This window comes from Dermacentor andersoni, chromosome 3 (assembly GCF_023375885.2).
Source record: "Dermacentor andersoni chromosome 3, qqDerAnde1_hic_scaffold, whole genome shotgun sequence".
In the NCBI taxonomy this organism is placed as follows: domain Eukaryota; kingdom Metazoa; phylum Arthropoda; class Arachnida; order Ixodida; family Ixodidae; genus Dermacentor; species Dermacentor andersoni.
In genome coordinates, this window is record NC_092816.1 from 213,841,866 (window position 1) to 213,848,134 (window position 6,269).

At 46.0% G+C, this 6,269-nt stretch overlaps 1 long non-coding RNA gene across 5 annotated transcripts; it reads right to left on the reverse strand.

Annotated features, from left to right (window-relative positions):
* Positions 1–1,252: 1,252 nt before the first annotated feature.
* LOC126540252 (uncharacterized) lies at positions 1,253–6,032 on the reverse strand. Of its 5 annotated transcripts, XR_011893220.1 has the most exons (6): positions 4,761–6,032; positions 4,565–4,625; positions 4,401–4,492; positions 4,171–4,327; positions 3,445–3,609; positions 1,253–1,449 (listed from the first exon to the last, which is right to left on the reverse strand). It is a non-coding gene; the product is annotated as an uncharacterized lncRNA (long non-coding RNA). The 5 variants fall into 5 exon arrangements; XR_011893221.1 differs by lacking the exon at positions 4,565–4,625; XR_011893222.1 differs by having other exon boundaries at positions 3,445–3,592; positions 4,401–4,625.
* Positions 6,033–6,269: the final 237 nt, after the last annotated feature.

Here is a 6,269-nt window from a genome sequence, read left to right on the forward strand (position 1 = left end):
GATTCACACAGGCCGTGTAGCCCACTTATCAGTCGTAAAGGGTATTATAAGTAATTCAAAATTTTAGACACACATATGTGTTTATGTTTACATTCGCACTCCTTGCGTAATAAGACTTCCAGAACTTCCACAATAGAAAGTAATCTTATATGTCTCTTTTTCAACTCGGCCGTCATGCAAATGACATATAGCGCGGAAAAACGTGAACATGCTGTGTGTTAGCGTCGTAAACTTCATACTAGGCAAGGAGCTAGCACACGACAGTCCCGCGACAGGCGCTAATGAGACCAAGACGGGACATGTCTGTGAACGCGCAAACGGAGCCCCTAAGCCACTCTGCTCCTCTGCCACCCCCGCTGCACGGCTGCACTACTCGTTTCAAGCACAGCACACCAAACACACATTCAGCGCTGAACAGTGGGCGGTCGACGCAGTTGCATTTACATGACTTGCAGCGAGCAGCACATCCCTCGATGTCCGTTAAGCAAAGTCGGACACGGCGACGCCACATAGCGGTTCGCAGAACTTCGCTGCCGAGGCGCTAGGCAACTTCGATATTTCAATTGTCACCACCGCCGGGTTCTCAAGAAAGCACGGGTCACACAACGTAGATTCTGTAGTGCCAGAGCTCATCGAGGCCAAAGCCGCACTGCCGCACCGCCACTACTCACGGCTTTCCGCCAAGTAACACAGAACCTATAACCAACACACAAGCAACGCACGCACGATCACATGAGCAATGTTGAACAACGCGCGGTCCAGAGAACGATCACGCCGAGGACGAACTCGCCACGGCGTCGCTCGGCGCCAGCATCGCGCCTTCTCAAAAATCCCTAAATGATGCTGTCCCTAGGCACCTAGGATCAGGCCACGTGAGGGATTTTTGTACGACAAATAGACGCACGCGGCGTCCCATACGAGGGCCTACCAAGGTTTTAGGTACGTAGTGAGTCGGCCAGCCGTAAGGCCATTCTATTTGGCCAACGCAGCCGACCACATGCCACGCGCGGGCAAGCCATGGCCCTGACGGCAATAATGGTCGGCATTGCATCGGCCCGGTGCTGAAAGCCGACGTTGCTTTTGACGCTCCAAAATATCGTAGCATTTGCATCATGCACTTACAACAGCATGCGCATCATGCATCATGCTTGTGTGGTGGCCGGCATAGAAGTACCACACGAAAGCGAACACTTTTTTGTACTTTTCATGCCACATAAATGCCAGGCAAAATATTTTTATACAGGTGTTTATTTCTTGTATTTGTCTTGGATTGTACACCCACGCGTTCACAAAAGTTTCAAACGCTAGTTGATGGTAGGCTTGAAGCGGGGTCACGACGCCTTCTCTCGTTCCGGCCTCCATCCCTGTCAGCTGCTCCGACTAACCAGCGTTTCGTGACTCCAGCCACTGAAGCCAGTGAAGCGTCTGGGAAGGTGCTCCTCACAGATGCTGCAATAACGCGGCACACATAAGAAAGCTGCCCCCGCTTTATAGTTCAGTTGGTTAGTCGCATTCCATTTGAAGAAGCGAAACAATCAAAAAGATCATAAGCCAGATAAAGAAACGATAAAGCAATATTAGGGACGTGCAAATCAGTATCGAAGCTGTCAGGAAGAGTGGCTGGACGACACAAATCGTGTAAGTACCGGATAGTTGATAATTCTTAACAAACAGATCTCAGTTCGTTACAGTTAACAACCGCGCATCTAACCACCTACCAGTGACTTCCGGTGTACCGCAAGGATCTGTTCTTGGACCCCTACTCTTCTTAATATACATTAATGACCTACCCCTGCACGTGTCTTGCAACGTTCGTTTGTTCGCAGACGACTGCGTCATTTATCGAACAATTACTAGCACATCTAATCAAGACTTACTTCAGGAGGACATTAACTGTTTACAGCAATGGTGCGACCGGTGGTTAATGGAACTTAATCCTAAGAAATGCAACTTGATGGTATTTTCTCGTCGGCGCGACTCATTTCCTTACCAATACACAATTAATAACATTCCCGTGTGTGCTGCGCAGTCTTACAAGTACCTAGGTGTTACTATATCTAACGACTTATCCTGGCGAACACACGTCAGTAACATCATTTCATCTGCTAACAAATCGCTGGGTTTTCTCAAGCGTCATCTAAAACGCGCCCCCAAACCTGTTAAACTACTGGCCTACCAGTCAATAGTCCGACCGAAATTGGATTATGCATCCGCCATATGGAATCCGCACCAAACATCTCTCATTAACGCACTCGAAGCCGTTCAAAACCGTGCCACAAGGTTCATCCATTCTAATTATTCATATGACGTGAGCATATCTTACTTAAAGAAAGAATTGAATTTACTTCCCCTTTGTACGCGCCGGCGCACTGGAACCCTTTCACTTTTCCATAAGTTTTATCACAGCTCGCTTAATCAACCACCCTATATCCTCCCCGCAGCCCGAACATCTCATCGCACACGCCACACTTTTCAAGTGGGCCGCCCTCGCATGCGCACTGTTACCTTTTCCGCCTCATTCTTTTGCCATGCCGCTACAGATTGGAACAATCTGCCCCACCAAATCTCCAACATCACTTGCCCTTCTACGTTCATGGAGAGTGTCACTGCGCACTTTTCACAGTGGAAATGACTTGTGCTAATAGACTTATATGCTCGTGCAACTTTATTTTGTATTACATAGTTCTATGTATTTGCGCTGACGTATGTAACCCTTTAGCACATGCAGTTTTTTTTCTTGTTGTTTACGTGTTCACTTATGTATTATGCAAATTATGTACTAATGTATTCCCACCCCTTATGTAATACCCCTATCAAGGGGTCTTTAAGGTAATAAAATGAAATGAAATGAAATAATTTATATGTCTTTAGCAATAGGGGGAACTGAACACGGAACCATAACAAAACACGCATACACAGTGGCTACTGTGTCTATATAGGTAGCGCGGCTATTTACACAACGATCGGTCTTGTTGCTTCCCGTGAGCACCGCATGAAACAGCCAAGTTGAAACGCTGAGACAAAGAACGCGCCGGAGCCTGGAGCGCCAAGCGGCACAAGGAGGTGAATAGGTAAATGTCTGGAGAGGCAAGAGGGGAAGTTTATGGCATGATACATATACTTGCTGACATGATGGCAACGATGATAGGTCTATGTTTTGCAGAAAACAGTTTGCATACATGGGTTAAAGCAGAAACAGCATATACAGCATATATTATATGGTGAAGTAAAACAAACTTCTCAAAAGCAGTGACAAAATATGGACGCCGCAAGTAGAACTCACTTATTACGGCATTATTTTATTAAAGAAAGTGCTAATACTGGACGCAGCAAGATGCAATAAGCAGCAGCTTGTTTGAATGAAGAAAAAAAAAACGAAGCATGCAGTTGGTACCGATGTTCGCAACGTGAACAAGAAAGCTGATTGTTATGCCAATTTCTTACTTAGAATGAGATTCGTGATGGCCGGGAGCTTCACGAAGGCGTGCTTCCTCCCTGCGACCCTTTCCAGCTGAACTGCAGTGCAGCTTCATTTGTAAGTGTGCCCTGCAGAAGAGTGCGCACGGCATGACCGGTGTCCGTTCCTCCGTATCTGGAAAAAAAGTTCACCTGCACGAACCAGCGCATGTAGAGTTAAACCAGACATCCAAATACGTGGTTATCGTGGTCTGTAAAAAATAATGGTCAGGATAAGAAATATGATCGCTCTCGTTTTAAATGTTTTAACCACATAAAACAAATATACCTAGAAACAACGTTCTATGACAGAATGGCATATGGCTGCGGTATTGTATGAATGACAAAATGAAAATTAGCCAAATATTAAACATGAATACATAGTTTCTCTAAAAAGAAAACACAGCATGTCACTCACCATCTGTTCCATGCGGGAATCTGAAGCTAAATATTCCTCTAAGATACGCTTTAGAGCCGCCCAAGGAAACATGAGGACAGGAAGGATGGATTTACTGGCTTGGCTCAGAATATCATTAAAAAAAAAACATCCAGGCAGCGCGATAAATGAATACAACACATAGTTGCACAAACAAAATAGCACGCAGACTGCCACGAGACAAATGTATAGGTATACATAACGTCGAGACCGCGGTGACGAAGCATTACACGTAAACTACGAAAATGCAACAACAGAAAAATTGAGGAACAACTTACATATGGGCTATCCGCAGGGTTTCACATACGCGGCTTCTTGTCTGATGTTCCTAGATCTACTCTAGTCCACATGCGGAGATGTGCCACACACAATCCATTCTTACCTGCAATGCACCAGACGTATATCGTACAGGCATTTACAGTTTTGTTTTTTCATCTGTGGGAAGGAACGAAAGCAACTTCTAATTAATTATGACTTTTCCGCAATGACAACCAGACAAGCGTCTCACCTGATTTCTTCCCGAATGGTGGTAACAGTTCCGAGCGTAGCAGGTCATTCGCACACTGTGCTTCAATTTAAGCAGTGTCGTTCCAGTGTTTCCTAGAGAAAAATTAAGGAAGATACAAGACGAAAAAATAATATTAGAAATATATACATGAAAGTACGTCTCACATTTCCCTGTCCCAACTCTCGAACGCTTGATCCGTTCTCATATAAAGCCTTTTTTTTCTTCCTGTCAGAAAAAATAAGCCCAAAAAACAAGGAGTTTATCATACGTTGCAAAACCATTTACGCAATACAAAGCGATTTTGTTCCCATGAAAAAGACAGTCATGCATTACACAACGTGAAATTAAAATGCCACTCACGAGTACGCATATCTTGAACGGCGAGATACGGTGGCTTCACTGCATGGAAAGGGCTTGCGCTTTTCTTGTCCATGTCACTTTTGTGTAGTTTGCGTTTATATGCGCAGTCCATGATAACAGAAATGCACCAACTAGTCTACCAAGAGACGCGGAACGAGCTGGCATCCAGAGCTAGCATTTGGCGGCAACTCACGCAACTGCTTGCGCCCCCGCGCCATTTGGCGGGAACTCGCCTGCGCCCCTGCGAGCAGCCGGCGTTGAGCGTGACGAAGAAAAAATAGACAGCAAGGAAAATCCCGCTTCGCTTTCTCGCCCCGTCCTCGCTGGTGGGAGCTGATGCCGACTGAAAGAATCGCCCGTCCCTGCTTTCCAAGAACCGCTTCATTCCTTCTGGGAGAGGGAGATGCGACAGCGCAATACGACCTCGGTTCCCCACACTTTTCCTTTTTTTTCTTTTTTGTCAGGCGCTTCCTGTGAGCGCGTCGCCGTTTCCTTTTGGTGTGTGTGCTGTGCACGTGCGTGCGTGCGTGCGTGTGTGTAATATTTTCCAGGGATTGGTAGCTCTATACGAATATGTATATAGCTTATGTAAACAATAATTTTGACCTCTTCAATGCGTCGAACAGTACTTTGGGTAAAGCAATGAAGGGGGCTAGTTGGTGAACGTTCATGGTTATATTGCGCTCAGTTTTACAAACACGATATTAAGGAAGGGCAGGACGTGGACGGATGTAGCGCAAACTACCAACTGTTTAATACTGTTAAAGAACGCGCTTATATACAAGGAGATATGGAGCGGGGGGGGGGGGAGGGGTTACATATAAGATATGACAAGGTGACGACGTGTGATCATAGTTCGGGTCAGGCATACATTGTTCACATGCACCCGTTCGCCCTGGCAAACTCGACCTCAGCTTTGATAAGCGCGATGGACGGAGTGCTTACGCACATCTCTTTTTCTTTAGCTATCGCAAGCGCCTCCCATATTTCTCGCTCCGTTTTTGTTTTTGATGTTCCAATGACTGTGGTGCTTTCTATTAGCGGGGAGCATTTGCATTGTTTGCAATGTGCGGCCAAGTTGCTAGGTGCTGTCAGAAGCTGACACGTGTATTTGTGCTCCCGTAACCTATCATTTAGACAACGTCCAGTTTGCCCAATGTATACTTTCCCGCAATCTAGTGGGATTTGGTAAACAACTGAAGTAGCGCATTCCACGTACTTTTTCGCGTGCTTAGTCTGACAGACCGTAGCACTAGGGTTGGCCTCTTTGGATCCGGCGTTCACCCTCTTGCACATGCCTTTTAGTTTTTGCGGGGCGGAGCAATGATCAGGTATTTCTACAACTTGGCAGAGTTGCATGCCGAAAGCTTGTAAAAAGGCTCATTCAAGAGCCTCCCTAGAAGAGAAAAGCGTAAGCCTCAAGGAAGCGGTGCTGTCAACCTATCCGGTCGAAACATCCCAGATTATGTGCAACAGACCCTAAATAAGGGACCAAAATACGCAATTGAA